Raw genomic sequence first — 18,782 nt, forward strand, 5'->3', positions numbered from 1 at the left:
TGTTTTGGGATCTTGCCAGGTACTTGTGACCTGGATTGGCCACTGTTGGAAACAGGATGCTGGGCTTGATGGACCTTCAGTCTGTCCCAGTATGGCAATACTTATGTTCTTATGTAAGTCAATATTCAGCCCTTGACTGCATAAGCCAAACTGCTTAAAGATGGGACCTGCTACTTATGCATCCCAATTTAAGTGATTTACTTATGTAGCGAGGGACTGAATATTGGCACTTAACCCGCCTCCACCCATGGAATGCTCACAAGTTAGTCACTTTTGAAGTTGGTGCTCTGGTCATTTTCAACGAAGATAATCAGTTATGGTCCACTGAAAATGACCGGATAGCCATGAATAAGCAGTTTAACTGGTCAGTGGCTATTTCTGGTTGGTTAAATCATTTTGAATATTGGCCAGAATAGTCTTGATTGGTAGTGCTTTAAGATGAGGGGGGAGAGTAGGAAAATGGGGGAGCAAGGGGAAGAGGTGGAGAGGGTCACATGGCCAAGGATTAGGAAGGTGACATAGCAGGAATAAAATGATGGCCTCTACTCTTGACAGCTCCAATAAGGTGGACCGGGGCTGATACTACCCATCAATTGCACCTGCTGTGAGAGCCCCCATTCTCTATCAGGATGCTAGACCTGTTACATATCTCCTCCAAAGCTGCTTCAGAGGCTGTAGCCCCTTCTTCAAGGGGCAGCTCAGGAGCAGATGCGACAGCAGTCACCACAGCATCCTGAAGGACCACCCCCAACCAGTGGACCACTTGATCCTTTTCATCCACTTTCCCTGGGGAGGGGTGGTGACACATAGAAGGAGAAATCAGAGGGTTGGATGACAGATGGGGAGAGAAACAGCAATGGTGGTGGCTGGGTTGGTGCAGCTGGGGACCCATCTGCTGCCTATCATTTAGCCTCTGGAGAATCTTGGACTGCTACTAGAGTGGTCTGATTGGCAGGTGGAGGAGGAGCTAGAGGCTGACTAAATTTAGGTTTCAGTTTAGACTTTGGACAAAAATGCCACTGCATTTTCAACTGAAACCAACCCCTCCCCCCCATCCCCCCGCTCTCCCACCATCTGTAGGTCCTGGTGAACTCACCCCTCCCCAATGAAAACCCAAACCAACCTACTGCTCCTGTTCTCCATGTTGCAGTACTTACCAGTGGAGAGCTCCAAGTCAGGATGTAACTGCTTCAGCCAGGACACCTGGTGTTTCCTCAGGTACCTGCTTTTTTCTTCATGTCCTTAATCTATGATGGAGCAGGGGCAGGTAAGACAGTGGCTGAAAAAATGAGACATACCCCACCACTGCCATCAGCAGAGTTGTTATTTTTCTTTTTGCATGAAGGAAAGGAGACATTAACAAAACAAAAAAAAAACACCAGATTCTGCATTACCTTTCCACTTCCCCAATATCCAAAAATCATACCTGTTGATCTAGGGGATCCCCCTCCCCCCACACACCCAGCATCGCTATCCTTCAGCTCTTTCTTTGCTTTACTACCTTTGCCATTCCTCAGGAAGGAAGCATGTCTGTTTATGTTTATTAAGTCATTTACTGTATCGTCTTACCCAGAAAAAGACCAAAGCAGTGCACAGACTACAAACCACACAGGAAAAGAACGACATCAAAAGATAGGAAAGTCAAATATACATACCAACAATGACCACACGTACACTGAGGAGAAAAACAAACAACAGCAAAACAACTTCAGCATGAATCAACTTGCAGAAGATACTCTAACTCATCAGAGCCAAGATGCAAGCGGCCAAATCTGCCAGAAAAAACTGTCTTCAGGGCAGATTTAAAGCACTTATATGATGTCTCATCCCTAAGGGTGAGAGGAAGGGTGTTTCAACAGAAACACCAGCTGTTCTAAAGAAAGAGACAAGAAAACCTGTGGAAAAAAAGGAGACTAAAGGTGCACACTGTGAAAGATCAATGGCTTAAACTGCGGGTCTGGTACACCCACAGCGTGGAGGAAGAGTTGAATTTCTTTGGAGAAAAGCAAAACAGTATTAATGAATGATCTGACCAAGAGATGGGTGGACCAGAAAAGTGAGTAAGAGAGAATTTAGAAGTTATTTATTTAGAAATAAACTAGTAAAAAAGCCCGTTTCTCATTGAAATGAAACGGGTGCTAGCAAGGTAATGACCTTCTGCCATTAATGTTTTTAAGGGCTCTCCACATGCCTCCTCCTTTGATGTCTGTACCTTGGAGTTCATTTTCAGAAAGTGGAAGAGAGAGATACACGTGGAGAGGCATAATCGAACAGCGGCGGCCATCTATATGGCCTGTGCCGCAAAGATCGGTCCCGAACCGTATTATCGAAAAAGATGGCCGGCCATCTTTTGTTTCAATAATACGGTTGGGGCTGGCCAAATGTCAGAGATGGCCAGGTTTGAGATGGCCGGCATCGGTTTTCGCCGATAATGGAAACCAATACCGGCCATCTCAAACCCAGCCAAATCCAAAGCATTTAGTCGTGGGAATATGGTTGGGGCCGGCCAAATGTCAGAGATGGCCGGGTTTGAGATGGCTGGCATCGGTTTTCGCCGATAATGGAAACCGATGCCGGCCATCTCAAACCCAGCCAAATCCAAGGCATTTGGTTGTGGTAGGGGCCAGCATTTGTAGTGCACTGTCCGTACATCAGAGTTCAACTTTCTTGAAAGTGAGAGTCCTGTCAGGCGGTTTGTGTGCTTCCTGCCACCGTGGTCCTCTGTTCTCTGGTCGTGGCATTACTATACAACCTTCCCTTCCCTCTGAGGGCGGGGCAGTGAGAGCAAGTGCAATTGCCTGTGCTTGGTCCCTTCTCCTTCTGACGTCGCATTACCATGCAGCCTTCCCTGCCCTCGGAGAGCGGGGCACTGACAGTGATTGCCTTTGCCTGTGGTTGGTCCCTTCTCCTTCTGATGTCGCGTTTGTTTCCCTGGTAACTATACAGAGTTCCCTCGAGGGTGGGGCGATTACAAACCCTACGAACACTACACGGCTTCACTGCCACACTGCCACGAAATCAGCTTCAGAACGTTGGAGGTGCAAATTATTATATTAGATGATGTGAGTGGGGAAGTCAACAAACTATTCAAGACCCAAATCAGTCAAGTAGGAGAGAAAACAAGAAACCTTCAGAACACCAGGTCAGTCAACATGAACACTGAAATCACCAAAACCTAAAGTCTAAACTGAGGCTTCCTGTTCCTATTAACTGTGCTTTATACCGATACTGTAGTAACTATAAAGTATTCCCCTTAATTGCTAGCCTATGGAACTGTATCAGAGTCTTTATATGTTATGTTTAAATCTTTTTTATTGATACTTGATAACATAAATGAGCAGATACAATTCTCAAAAAGGAACACATATACATAATGTCATCAAAGAAACTCATATCATTATATATACTGACAATTGTATCCTATATAATAAAACTCACCCTCAACGTTCTGAAGACACTGATGTCAGTGAAGCCAAGCCACTGACGTCACTTCCTTCAACACAGGTTCGAAGGGTTCGTGGTGGTGAAGCTAAGTCGCTGGGCCCTGCCCTCGCGTCAAACGTGATGACGTCGAGGGTGGAGCAATGGCGTCACACACCGAGGGTGGAGCAATGGCATCTGAATGACCAAGGGGTCAGTAGGTACGTAGGGAGGGAGGGAGAAGGGGGGGGGGTGTTGGGGAGGAAAACCTTGCTAGCGCCTGTTTCATTTGGTCCAGAAACGGGCCTCTTTTACTAGTAGTTTTATATATTTTCCCCCCTCCCATCCACCACCCCACCCGTCCCACCCCCTTTTCTCCCCTTCCTATGGTGTCATCTTCATTAATCAATCAGCTCTTATTGAGGAGGTAGAATTGAATTGCGTGTACAAATCTCTAAACATCTCAGAAACAACATATTGCTAATTATATATATCCTTGACCATATTACCCTCAAGGCCGATAATATTGTCATCTGCAGACTCATTTTTGTCGGTCCCTATCCGTTCCTTCCTATAGTCTTCCCTCCCTGATCCCTCCCTTCCTAGCTTCCACTTCTCGCTCAAGGTTCTAATAGTTCAACAAGGAACTTCTTCCTTTGGCAGGTAAAGTAACCCGCAGAAACCTGGGACAAACTGTCGCAGGTTTAGAGCGAGGTTACCGACATCACAAGTAACACACGCCCAGATTCTATCATAGGGTATAAAAACTCCACTGTGTGTTTGTTTTAAAGTTATGTCAAACGTGTATGCTTATTTTTTCAAAGTTTTATCAAGCATATTAAATTTATCTAAAGGTATGGTCCTAGATTATTGCACTGTTAGGCTTCCAGCATTGCTTAGGCTTCCAGCATTGCTTCACTTAATAACAAAGTTAAACACTCTTATCTTTTGTGTTCGACGGGGGCCACTTCCGTTTCACCCTAACATCAAGGCTTCCTCAGGAACAGAGCGTTGAATCGCGATGCTGTGATTCTGCAAAAATAGAAAATTTAAACTTAAGCAGAAAAGAGCCAAACGTATAGTAAATGCACATAAGCACAGACACTTGGATCCGCTTACAGCTTGACGGAGCACCATGCATTTCAAAATGGCGTCTCAGCGTCATCTGTGTGTCATCTGACGTTTATAGAGATCTAGATTGACTTGCATTAATGATTGACTGATTAGCTGGTAAAGATTAACTGGTTGGCTAATAGAAAACATGCCAGTCAATAGAGCTGTTGAGGCCATTAGGCTCTAATGAATCTAAATCAAATATCCACTGAGCCTCTCGTCTCTGTAATTTCAGCTTACGATCTCCACCTCTGTTTGATGCATCAATTCTATCGATTGCATAGCATTGAAGATCTTCAAATCTATGATTTTTCTCAATGCAATGTTCTACCATGGGCTCTTTGACAGCTTGTCTGCGAATATTTGATCGATGTTCCAATATTCTTACTTTTAACATTCTAGTGGTCATTCCCACATATAATTTCTCACAGGGACAGCTGATTGCATAAACAACGTAGTCTGACAAACAATTAGTAAAGTGGCGAAAAACATGATGTTTTTTGGTCTTTGAAATGTATATTTGTTTAACTTGTTTGGTGATAGAGCAGATAGGGCAAAGGCCACATTTAAAGTGACCACACAGTCGTTTTGTATCTTGTTTTCTCGCAGTTCTAAGATCTGCTGGACTGATCATTTCTTTAATATTATTGCACCTTGCATATGCAATCCGTAAGTTGACATTCTTAAAAGCAGGGATCGATTGTATGATTTCCCATCTATTTTTAATTAGTCTGGCTAGAAGAGGGCTGGCCTCATTATATTGCATGACCATAGTGCACATCTCTTCATTGTCCTTATCCTTAGTAGTGGTGGTCAAAAGTAATATTTCTGAGGGTTTTCTGAGGGTTTTCTCCACTTTTAAGCACACCTTTTTGAAATCTGTATTCTAGAGTCACTGCACACTTTGTATCACATTACGAGCCTCAGACTCTAGACAATACTGCAGCACGGCAATCTTTTCGAGGTAAAGTAACCCACAAGGGTTCCCACATTGCTCGGAACCTCAGGCCCTGAACGTTCTCCAGGTCTGTAACTCTACATCTATCTATACGCATTTGTTTTATTAATTGTGATCTCCAAACTTGTATCAGGGGTCCCTCTTTAAGTCTCCATGACTGTAATATGGAAGTAATTCCAAAGTATACGGCTATCTTTATAAAAGCTTTAAATCCCTCAGGGGGGTCCGCCGAGTACTTAAAGTTATTAAATGAGTCTTTATATGTTAAAAAAAAACTTGTTCCTTAAACTCCTTTGCTAAGTGAACAGAGTAACTCAAAATAAAGGCACTGAGGTTACCTATTTAATTCTAAGTCTATCTTTCCCCAAATTTAAAAACAATTTCCCAGTGAAGATCTCTCCCTCTCTGGATGGCCTCTCACAGCACCTCTTGTTTATTTTAATTTCTCGTATATGGCTTGAAAGATACAGATTCAAGTACATTAGCTTTTTTTTTGTCCTGAGAGGACTCTCAATCTGAGTTCATACTTAAATACATTACTGGGACAGACTGAAGGTCCATCAAGCCCAGTATCCTGTTTCCAACAGTGGCCAATCCAGGTCACAAGTACCTGGCAAGATCCCAAAACAGTACAATACATTTTATGCTGCTTATCCCAGAAATAAGCAGTGGATTTTCCCGTCCATTTTAATAATGGCTTATGGACTTTTAGGAAGTTATCCAAACCCTTTTTAAACCCTGCTTAGCTAACTGCTTTTACCACATTCTCTGGCAACGAATTCCAGAGTTTAATTATACATTGAGTAAAGAAATGTTTTCTCCAATTAATTTTAAATTTACTACTTGTAACTTCATTGTGTGCCCTCTAGTCCTAGTATTTTTCGAAAGAGTAAACAAGTGATTCACATCCACCCATTGCATTCATTATTTTATAAACCTAGATCATATCTCCCTTCAGCCATCTCTTCTCCAAGCTGAAAAGCCCTAACTACTTTAGCCTTTCCTCATAGGGAAGTCGTCTCATCCACTTTATCATTTTCATCGCCCTTCTCTGTATCTTTTCTAATTCCACTATCAGGTGAATTTTCGAAAGAGAAGGGCACCCATCTTCCGACACAAATCGGGAAATGGGCGTCCTTCTCGGAAGGTCGCCCAAATCGGCATAATCGAAAGCTGATTTTGGGCGCCCTCAACTGCTTTCCATCGCAGGGACGACCAAAGTTCATGGGTGCGTGTCAGCAGTGTAGCAAAGGTGGGACTGGGGCATGCTTAGGAGATGGGCGTCCTCGGCCGATAATGGAAAAAAGAAGGGCGTCCCTGATGAATACTTGGGCGACTTTACTTGGTCCATTTTTTTTCATGACTAAGCATCAAAAAGGTGCCCAAACTGACCAGATGACCACCGGAGGGAATCTAGGATGACCTCCCCTTACTCCCCCAGTAGTCACTAACCCCCGCCTACCCTAAAAAACAAAAATCTTTAAAAATACTTTTTTGCCAGCCTCAAATGCAATACTCAGGTCCATCGCAGCAGTATGCAGGTACCTGGAGCAGTTGTAGTGGGTGCAGGATACTTCAGGCAGGCGGACCCAGGCCTATCCCCCCTACCTGTTACATTTGTGGTGGTAAATGTGAGCCCTCCAAAACCCACCAGAAACACACTGTACCCACATGTAGGTGCCCCCCTTCATCACTAAGGGCTATGGTAGTGGTGTACAGTTGTGGGATTTGGGTTCTGGGGGGGGGGGGGTTGGGGGCTCAGCACCCAAGGTAAGGGAACTATGCACCTGGGACCTTTTTCTGAAGTCCACTGCAGTGCCCCCTAGGGTGCCTGGTTGGTATTCTGGCATTTCAGGAGGACCAGTGCACTATGAATGCTGGCTCCTTCCACGACCAAATGGCTTGGATTTGGTCAATTTTGAGATGGGTGTCCTCGGTTTCCATTATCGACGAAAACCAGGAACGGCCATCTCAAAAATGACCAAAGGACGACCATCTCTAAGGTCAACCTAAATTTCATGATTTGGGTGTCCCCGACCGTATTATCGAAACGAAAGATGGATGCCCATCTTGTTTTGATAATACAGATTGCCCCGCCCCTTTACGGGGCCGTCCTGCGAGGATGCCCTCATGAAAACTTGGGCGCCCCGTTCGATTATGCCCCTCCACATCTTTTTTGAGATGCGGTGACCAGAATTGTACACAGTATTCAAGGTGCAGTCTCAGCATGGAGCAATAGAAAGGCATTATAACATCCTCATTTTTGTTTTCCATTCCTTTCCTAATAATACCTAACATTCTATTTGCCTTTTTTTGCTGCCGCAGGACAATGAGTAGAGGGTTTCAAAGTATTGTCAACAAGGACTCCTAGATTCTTTTCAGTGGGGAGAGTTAAGTGACTTGCTCAAGATCAGAAGGCGTTGCAATGGGATTAGGGTTTTATCGTGGCAATTCTAAGTCAGCACCTCATTTTTAGGCACATTATAACAGCGTCTGTCACTCCTATTCTCTTACAGGTGTTGCTATACCTGACATTTAGGCTGGCAATATTGCAAACACCTAAATGCAACAAAGGCACATGTAACAGAGTTTTCTGTACATTAGCCCCAAAATTCTATGAATGGTGCTTAAAATTGCATGCATGCAATTTAAGTGAATAATGAGCCAATTAGTGCTGATAATTGGGTGCTAATAATCATGTATTGGCACTAATTGTCATTAATTTAAATTTACGCACGCATTTTTAGTCACAAGGATCCATGCATAAATTTTACACACAGCTCCAAAGAAGGGTACGACCATGGAAGATCATGGGCAGATCCTACAGTTTATGCTTACTTTTATAGAATGAGGCGGATTTGTGCCTAATTTAGGGTTTATGCGCTGTAAATCTTCACGTCTAAAGTTAGAAGCTGATCCTGGCGCTAAGCATGTTCTATAAATGGTGCTTTTCAGCACTATCTAGAATGGTGAGATTTTTACCAGTGCTAATTTTTTGGCGCTATTTTTAGAATTTGGTGCTATGTATATAAATGGGAGCCCCCCCCCATGCCCGTCCCACATGTACACCCACCTTCAATTTCTGTACTATAGCACTCACAGATGCCCTTATGGAAGTGGCACAGAGGATCCCTATGTAACCCTGGTTTACCCTTTAGATTGTAAGCTCCTTGAGCAGGGACTGTCCTATGTTAAATTGTACAGCGCTGCGTAACCCTAGTAGCGCTTTAGAAATGTTAAGTAGTAGTAGTAGTAGTTTACCCCTCACTCAGAGCCACCAGCTAAGTTCCCCGGGTTGGGTACCAGGACCAGGGTCCACCAAACATTATACTTCAGTTGAGCTGGGTGCAGGCTGGGGCCAGGCTAAATCCCAATAAGCCAAAGTCCTCTTTCCCCCTGGAATACTCAAGAGTTCGCTCTTAGGTAAGATGACCAGCAGTCTTGGTAATTAACTTCAACATTCCTTTACTGAACAACCAACTCAGAACAAGTTCATTAAAAAATACTGTCTAATATGTACAGTCCAGCTGCATATAGAGGTCTTAAGTCAAAAATTAAATAAAGTTCTTTCAGTGGCGTACTTACCTTGCTTGCCACTCCACCCCCCTCCCAGAGGTGTCTTACCCTCCCGAGGCATGTCACCCCCCACCCCCTGAAATGCATCACATCCCCCCAAAGTGTACCACCCCCACCACCCTTCCTCCTAGCAAGGGGGTGCACAGAGCAGTTGAGCGGCTGTCGGCTCTGCCAGTACCCAGAACAGGAAGTAACGTCGGAGGGGGCAGGGGACCGGCGGAGCCAACAGCTGTGTGACTGCTCCATGCACCCAGGGAAGACCACCCCCAGTGCCCTGCCCTTGGCATGCTACTGAGTTCTGGTCATCTTTAGCCCGTCCCAGTTTAGAGTTATGTCCGGGTTCTGGCAGCATCCTGCTGGAAATGAGTCTCCCTGCTCTCATTCCTTTCCTGCCCATGGTGTCTACTCTCAGGCACTCCTTTCCTGAAGGCTTCCCACACTGAGGAACCAACTACAGGCACCATCTTCCCTTGGGCAGATATTTCATCCATCATTTCCCACAGGTGTTAATCCACTCCATGCCAGGACTTCCCCTACATAGGAAAATGTGGGTGAGAGGTTCTGGAAGCCAAATTTAGACTCTCAGGTAGAAAGCTCAAATCCAGAACCTCTAGGGTAGCATTTTCTGAAATGCTACCTGTTCCATGCGCAGGGTCCAAGAGACAGGCAGAGCTCCGGAGTCTCAATACGTGGATGAGACGATGGTGCAGGGAGGAGGGTTTTAGATTTATTAGGAACTGGGCAACATTCTGGGGAAGGGGGAACCTATTCCGAAAGGATGGACTCCACCTTAACCAGGGTGGGACCAGGCTGCTGGCATCGGCATTTAAAAAGGAGACAGAGAAGCTTTTAAACAAGAAATGGGGGAAAGGCCGACAGTCGCTCAAAAGCACATGGTTCGGGATAAGGTATCTTTCAAAGATATTACCAAAACAGGGAAAATAGGGTATCCTGATAGTGAGGTTGCAAAAGAGACCGTAGTAGATCAGGTGTCCTTAAATAAAAATAAAAATCAGACAAAAGATTGCAAATTAATACTGTCATGATGTAAATAGGAACAACAAACATTGTTTGAAATGTCTATATGCAAATGCCAGGAGCCTTAGATATAAGATGGGAGAGAGAGAATATATTGCACTAAGTGAAAAATTAGATATAATAGGCATCTCTGAGACCTGGTGGAGGAGGAAAACCAGTGGAACACTGTCATACTGGGGTACAAATTATATCGTAGTGATAGGGTGGATCGAATTGGTGCAGGAGTAGCATTGTATATTAACGAGAGCCTTTAATCAAATAGATTGAAAATTCTGCAGGAAACAAAACACTTCTTGGAATCACTGTGGATTGAAATTCCATATGTAAAGTGGAAAAGGATAGCGATAGGAGTGTACTACCGTCTGCCTGGCCTGGATGAACAGACGGATGCAGAAGTGTTAAAGAAAATTAGGGACGCAAACAAACTGGGCAACACAATAATAATGGGTGATTTCAATTACCCCGATATTGACTGGGTAAATGTAACATCGGGGCACGCTAGGGAGGTACAATTACTTGACAAAATCAAGGACTGCTTTATGGAGCAGCTGGTACGGGAGCCGACGAGAGAAGGAAAAATTCTAGACCTAGTCCATAGTGGAGCACATGATCTGGTGCGGGAGGTAATGGTGCCGGGGCCGCTTGATAACAGTGATCATAATATGATTGGATTTGATATTAGCTTTGAAGTAAGTATACATAGGAAATCAAATACGTTAGCGTTTAACTTTAAAAAAGGAGAATGTGTTAAAATGAGAAAAACGGTGAAAAAAAAACTTAGCGGAGCAGCTGCGAGGATCAAAAATTTACATCAGGCGTGGATGCTGTTCAAAAACACCTTCCTGGAAGCCCAGGCCAAATATATTCCGTGTATTAAAAAAGGAGGCCGGAAGACCAAGCGACAGCCGGCGTGGTTAAAAAGTGAGGTGAAGGAAGCTATTAGAGCTAAAAGAAAATCCTTCAGAAAATGGAAGAAGGAACCGACTGAAAATAATAAGAAACAGCATAAGGAATGTCAAGTCAAATGCAAAGTGCTGATAAGGAAGGCTAAGAGGAACTTCGAAAAAAAGATTGTGCTGGAGGCAAAAACACATAGTAAATTTTTTTTTAGGTATATTAAAAGCAGGAAGCCAGCAAAAGAATCGGTTGGACCGCTAGATGATCGAGGAGTAAAAGGGGCGATCAGGGAAGACAAAGCTGTAGTGGAGAGATTAAATGAATTCTTTGCTTCGGTCTTCACCGAGGAAGATTTGGGTGGGAATACCGGTGCCAGAAATGGTATTCGAAGCTGACGAGTTGGAGAAACTTAATGAATTCTCTGTAAACCTGGAGGATGTAATGGGGCAGTTCTACAAACTGAAGAGTAGCAAATCTCCTGGACCAGATGGTATTCATCCCAGAGTAGTGATAGAACTGAAAAATGAACTTGTGGAGTTATTGTTAGTAATATGTAATTTATCCTTAAAATAGAGCGTGGTACCGGAAGATGGGAGGGTGGCCAATGTAACGCCGATTATTAAAAAAGGTTCCAGAGGAGATCCGGGAAATTATAGACCGGTGAGTCTGACATCAGTGCCAGGCAAAATGGTAGAGACTATTATTAAGAACAAAATTACAGAACATATTCAAAAGCATGGATTAATGAGACAAAGTCAACATGGATTTAGTGACGGGAAATCTTGCCTCACCAATCTACTACATTTCTTTGAAGGGGTGAACAAACATGTGGATAAAGGGGAGCCGGTTGATATTGTGTATCTGGATTTTCAAAAGACGGCTGACAAAGTACTTCATGAAAGACTCCAGAGGAAATTGGAGAGTCATGGGATAGGAGGTAGTGTTCTATTGTGGATTAAAAACTGGTTAAAAGATCGAAAACAGAGAGTAGGGTTAAATGGTCAGTATTCTAAATGGAGAAGGGTACATAGTAGGGTTCTCCAGGGGTCTATGCTGGGACCGCTGCTTTTTAACATATTTATGTTTCAATAATTTTTATTGGAGAAACACAGAACAACCGTTCCGTCAGTTATCCAAGCAACTTGTCAACTTGTTTGTCTAACAGAGATTGCTACATTGAATTAAGTAAACAAACACATTGCATGTAGCCAGCATCAGAAGGCTCTCTTTGCTTCCTTACAATCCAGCCTTACTATTACTTTTGTTCTCCAGTAACTTTTACAGTTTTCTCCCCCCCTACCCTCCCCACTCCCTCCCCCCTCCCGGTTCCCTATAGCAGTTACATGTCGCAGTCCTCATTCGCTATTTGCTTGGATCCAGCAGCTATGTCACATGTTCATTATTTGTCCTCTAGCCTGGGGGTTCAACGTCAGGCAGAAAGGAATCCAGCAATTCCAGAAGGATTTGGTGGCAAGAGGTTTTCGGCTTTTTAAGCTTGTTCTCTCGACTCGTAGCAAGTGGATCATCTGCCCCCTCCATTGAGGCACCGTGGGACATTCTGTTGACAGCCATGCCAGCAGAATTGTTTTCTTTGCCACCATGATAGTTCTTGAAACAAATGCTCGACAACCTCGTGGTGACCAAAGAGAAGTTTGGCATCTACTTGCCAGTTAATAGCCCACATCTCGCCGTCTGTTGGGCCAGTGCTCTCCAAAACGATCCAACTCGTGGGCAGCCCCAAAACATGTGGCCTAATGTTGCTCCTTCAGCTTTACATTTGGGGCAGGCTTCATCCGGTGAGAGCCCCATATGGAATGCCCGTTTTAACATATTTATAAATGTCCTAGAGATGAGAGTAACTAGTGAGGTAATTAAATTTGCTGATGACACAAAGTTATTCAAAGTCGTTAAATCGCGGGAGGATTGTGAAAAATTACAAGAGGATCCTATGAGACTGGAAGACTGGGCGTCTAAATGGCAGATGACGTTTAATGTGAGCAAGTGCATAGTGATGCATGTGGGAAAAAAGAACCCGAATTATAGCTACATCATGCAAGGTTCCACGTTAGGAGTTACGGACCAAGAAAGGGATCTGGGTGTCGTCGTCGATAACACACTGAAACCTTCTGCTAAGTGTGCTGCTGCGGCTATGAAAGTGAATAGAATGTTGGGTATTATTAGGAAAGGTATGGAAAACAGGTGTGAGGATGTTATAATGCCGTTGTATCACTCCATGGTGCGACCGCACCTTGAGTATTGTGTTCAATTCTGGTCGCCGCACCTCAAGAAAGATATAGTAGAATTGGAAAAGGTGCAGCGAAGGGCGACTAAAATGATAGCGGGGATGGGACGACTTCCCTATGAAGAAAGACTAAGGAGGCTAGGGCTATTCAGCTTGGAGAAGAGACGGCTGAGGGGAGACATGATAGAGGTATATAAAATAATGAGTGGAGTGGAACAGGTGGATGTGAAGCGTCTGTTCACGCTTTCCAAAAATACTAGGACTAGGGGGCATGCGATTAAACTACAGTGTAGTAAATTTAAAACAAATCGGAGAAATGTTTTCTTCACCCAACGTGTAATTAAACTCTGGAATTCATTGCCGGAAAATGTGGTGAAGGCGGTTAGCTTAGCAGAGTTTAAAAAGCGGTTGGACGGTTTCCTAAAGGACAAGTCCATAAACCGCTACTAAACGGACTTGAAAAAAATCCAAAATCCCAGGAATAACATGTATAGAATGTTTGTACTTTTGGGAAGCTTGCCAGGTGCCCTTGGCCTGGATTGGCCGCTCTCCTCACATGCTATTCTTGACCCATTACAATCTGGTTTTCGCCCTCTCCACTCAACCAAAACTGCGCTTACTAAAGTCTCCAATGACCTATTACTGGCTAAATCCAGAGGTCAATATTCCATCCTCATTCTTCTTGATCTTTCCGCTGCTTTTGACACTGTCGATCACAGCATACTTCTCGATACCCTGTCCTCACTTGGATTCCAGGGCTCTGTCCTTTCCTGGTTCTCTTCCTACCTCTCCCTCCGCACCTTTAGTGTTCACTCTGGTGGATCCTCTTCTACTTCTATCCCTCTGCCTGTCGGCGTACCTCAGGGTTCTGTTCTTGGTCCCCTCCTCTTTTCTATCTACACTTCTTCCCTTGGTTCATTAATCTCATCCCATGGCTTTTCCTACCATCTCTATGCTGATGATTCCCAAATCTACCTTTCTACCCCTGATATTTCACCTTGCATCCAAACCAAAGTTTCAGTGTGCTTGTCTGACATTGCTGCCTGGATGTCTCAACGCCACCTGAAATTAAATATGACCAAAACCAAGCTTCTCATTTTCCCCCCCAAACACACCTCCCCCCGTTTTCTATTTCTGTTGATGGCTCTCTCATTCTCCCTGTCTCCTCAGCTCGAAACCTTGGGGTCATCTTTGACTCTTCTCTCTCCTTCTCTGCTCATATCCAGCAGACCACCAAGACCTGTCGTTTCTTTCTTTACAACATCCGTAAAATCCGCCCCTTTCTTTCCGAGCACTCTACCAAAACCCTCATCCACACCCTTGTCACCTCTCGTCTAGACTACTGCAATCTGCTTCTTGCTGGCCTCCCACTTAGTCACCTCTCCCCTCTCCAGTCGGTTCAAAACTCTGCTGCCCGTCTCATCTTCTGCCAGGGTCGCTTTACTCATACTACCCCTCTCCTCAAGACCCTTCACTGGCTCCCTATCCGTTTTCGCATCCTGTTCAAACTTCTTCTACCAACCTATAAATGTACTCACTCTGCTGCTCCCCAGTATCTCTCCACACTCGTCCTTCCCTACACCCCTTCCCGTGCACTCCGCTCCATGGATAAATCCTTCTTATCTGTTCCCTTCTCCACTACTGCCAACTCCAGACTTCGCGCCTTCTGTCTCGCCGCACCCTACGCCTGGAATAAACTTCCTAAGCCCCTACGTCTTGCCCCATCCTTGGCCACCTTTAAATCTAGACTGAAAGCCCACCTCTTTAACATTGCTTTTGACTCGTAACCACTTGTAACCACTCGCCTCCACCTACCCTCCTCTCTTCCTTCCCGTTCACATTAATTGATTTGATTTGCTTACTTTATTTATTTTTTGTCTATTAGTTTGTAAGCTCTTTGAGCAGGGACTGTCTTTCTTCTATGTTTGTGCAGCGCTGCGTATGCCTTGTAGCGCTATAGAAATGCTAAATAGTAGTAGTAGTAGTAGTAGTAGTAGTCCTGGACAAGATGCTGGGCTCGATGGACCCTTGGTCTTTTCCTAGTATGGCATTACTTATGTACTTAACATCCACCCTAAACAAAGCCACAGAGGTGGTAACCTGCAAAGAGACAGCTTCAACCCTAAGTAAAGCCACAGAGGAGGTAACCTGCACAGAGAGGCAGCTACAACCCTAAACAAAGGCACAGAAGAGGTAACCTGCACAGAGCGGCAGCTACAACCCTACACAAAGGCACAGAGGAGATAACATCCACAGCACGGCAGCTACAACCTCAATCAAATTCACAGAGGAGATAACATCCACAGCTCAGCAGCTACAACCCTGAACAAAGCCACAGAGGTGGTAACCTGCATAGAGCGGCAGCTACAACCCTACACAAAAGGACGGAGGAGCTAACCTACACAGAGCAGCAGCTATAACCCTAAACAAAGACCAGAGCAGGTAACATCCGCAGAGCGGCAGCTACAACCCAAAACAAAGCCACAGAGGAGGTAACCTGCACAGAGCGGCAGCTACAACCCTACACAAAAGGACAGAGGCGGTAACCTGCACAGAGCGGCAGCTACAACCCTAAGCAAAGGCACAGAGGAGATAACATCCACCCTAAACAAAGCCACAGAGGTGGTAACCTGCACAGAGCAGCACTCTGCTGCTCCCCAGTATCTCTCCACACTCGTCATTCCCTACACCCCTTCCCGTGCACTCCGCTCCATGGATAAATCCTTCTTATCTGTTCCCTTCTCCACTACTGCCAACTCCAGACTTTGCGCCTTCTGTCTCGCTGCACCCTACGCCTGGAATAAACTTCCTGAGCCCCTACGTCTTGCTCCATCCTTGGCCACCTTTAAATCTAGACTGAAAGCCCACCTCTTTAACTTTGCTTTTGACTCATAACCACTTGTAACCACTCACCTCCACCTACCCTCCTCTCCTCTCCTCCTTCCTGTACACATTAATTGATTTGATTACTTTATTTATTTTTTGTCTATTAGTTTGTAAGCTCTTTGAGCAGGGACTGTCTTTCTTCTATGTTTGTGCAGCGCTGCGTACGCCTTGTAGCGCTATAGAAATGCTAAATAGTAGTAGTAGTAGTAGTAGTAGCAGCAGCAGCAGCTACAATCCTAAGTAAAGCCACAGAGGAGGTAACCTGCACAGAGAGGCAGCTACAACCCTAAACAAAGGCACAGAGGAGATAACATCCACCCTAAACAAAGCCACAGAGGTGGTAACCTGCACAGAGCGGCAGCCCCTACGTCTGGCCCCATCCTTGGCCACCTTTAAATCTAGACTGAACGCCCACCTCTTTAACATTGCTTTTGACTCGTAACCACTTGTAACCACTCGCCTCCACCTACCCTCCTCTCTTCCTTCCCATTCACATTAATTGATTTGATTTGCTTACTTTTTTTTTTGTTGTCTATTAGATTGTAAGCTCTTTGAGCAGGGACTGTCTTTCTTCTATGTTTGTGCAGCGCTGCGTATGCCTTGTAGCGCTATAGAAATGCTAAATAGTAGTAGTAGTAGTAACTACAACCCTACACAAAAGGACAGAGGAGCTAACCTACACAGAGCAGCAGCTATAACCCTAAACAAAGACCAGAGCAGGTAACATCTGCAGAGCGGCAGCTACAACCCAAAACAAAGACACAGAGGAGGTAACTTGCACAGAGTGGCAGCTACAACCCTACACAAAAGGACAGAGGCGGTAACATCTGCAGAGCGGCAGCTACAACCCCAAACAAAGGCACAGAGGAGATAACGTCCACCATAAACAAAGCCACAGAGGTGGTAACGTGCACAGAGACAGCTATAACCCAAAACAAAGGCACAGAGGAGGTAACCTGCACAGAGCAGCAGCTACAACCCTAAGTAAAGCCACAAAGGAGGTAACCTGCACAGAGCGGCAGCTACAACCCTACACAAAAGGACAGAGGCGGTAACATCTGCAGAGCGGCAGCTACAACCCCAAACAAAGGCACAGAGGAGATAACGTCCACCCTAAACAAAGCCACAGAGGTGGTAACGTGCACAGAGGTAGCTACAACCCTAAACAAAGGCACAGAGGAGGTAACCTGCACAGAGCGGCAGCTACAACCCTACACAAAAGGACGGAGGAGCTAACCTACACAGAGCAGCAGCTATAACCCTAAACAAAGACCAGAGCAGGTAACATCCGCAGAGCGGCAGCTACAACCCAAAAGAAAGCCACAGAGGAGGTAACCTGCACAGAGCGGCAGCTACAACCCTACACAAAAGGACAGAGGCGGTAACATCTGCAGAGCGGCAGCTACAACCCTAAGCAAAGGCACAGAGGAGATAACATCCACCCTAAACAAAGCCACAGAGGTGGTAACCTGCAAAGAGACAGCTACAACCCTAAGTAAAGCCACAGAGGAGGTAACCTGCACAGAGAGGCAGCTACAACCCTAAACAAAGGCACAGAGGAGGTAACCTGCACAGAGCGGCAGCTACAACCCTACACAAAGGCACAGAGGAGATAACATCCACAGCACGGCAGCTACAACCTCAATCAAATTCACAGAGGAGATAACATCCACAGCTCAGCAGCTACAACCCTGAACAAAGCCACAGAGGTGGTAACCTGCATAGAGCGGCAGCTACAACCCTACACAAAAGGACAGAGGAGCTAACCTACACAGAGCAGCAGCTATAACCCTAAACAAAGACCAGAGCAGGTAACATCCGCAGAGCGGCAGCTACAACCCAAAAGAAAGCCACAGAGGAGGTAACCTGCACAGAGCGGCAGCTACAACCCTACACAAAAGGACAGAGGCGGTAACATCTGCAGAGCGGCAGCTACAACCCTAAGCAAAGGCACAGAGGAGATAACATCCACCCTAATCAAAGCCACAGAGGTGGTAACCTGCACAGAGCAGCACTCTGCTGCTCCCCAGTATCTCTCCACACTCGTCATTCCCTACACCCCTTCCCGTGCACTCCGCTCCATGGATAAATCCTTCTTATCTGTTCCCTTCTCCACTACTGCCAACTCCAGACTTTGCGCCTTCTGTCTCGCTGCACCCTACGCCTGGAATAAACTTCCTGAGCCCCTACGTCTTGCTCCATCCTTGGCCACCTTTAAATCTAGACTGAAAGCCCACCTCTTTAACTTTGCTTTTGACTCATAACCACTTGTAACCACTCACCTCCACCTACCCTCCTCTCCTCTCCTCCTTCCTGTACACATTAATTGATTTGATTTGCTTACTTTATTTTTTGTCTATTAGATTGTAAGCTCTTTGAGCAGGGACTGTCTTTCTTCTATGTTTGTGCAGCGCTGCGTACGCCTTGTAGCGCTATAGAAATGCTAAATAGTAGTAGTAGTAGTAGTAGTAGCAGCAGCAGCTACAATCCTAAGTAAAGCCACAGAGGAGGTAACCTGCACAGAGAGGCAGCTACAACCCTAAACAAAGGCACAGAGGTGGTAACCTGCACAGAGCGGCAGCCCCTACGTCTGGCCCCATCCTTGGCCACCTTTAAATCTAGACTGAACGCCCACCTCTTTAACATTGCTTT

Source organism: Microcaecilia unicolor, chromosome 4, assembly GCF_901765095.1.
Source record: "Microcaecilia unicolor chromosome 4, aMicUni1.1, whole genome shotgun sequence".
In the NCBI taxonomy this organism is placed as follows: domain Eukaryota; kingdom Metazoa; phylum Chordata; class Amphibia; order Gymnophiona; family Siphonopidae; genus Microcaecilia; species Microcaecilia unicolor.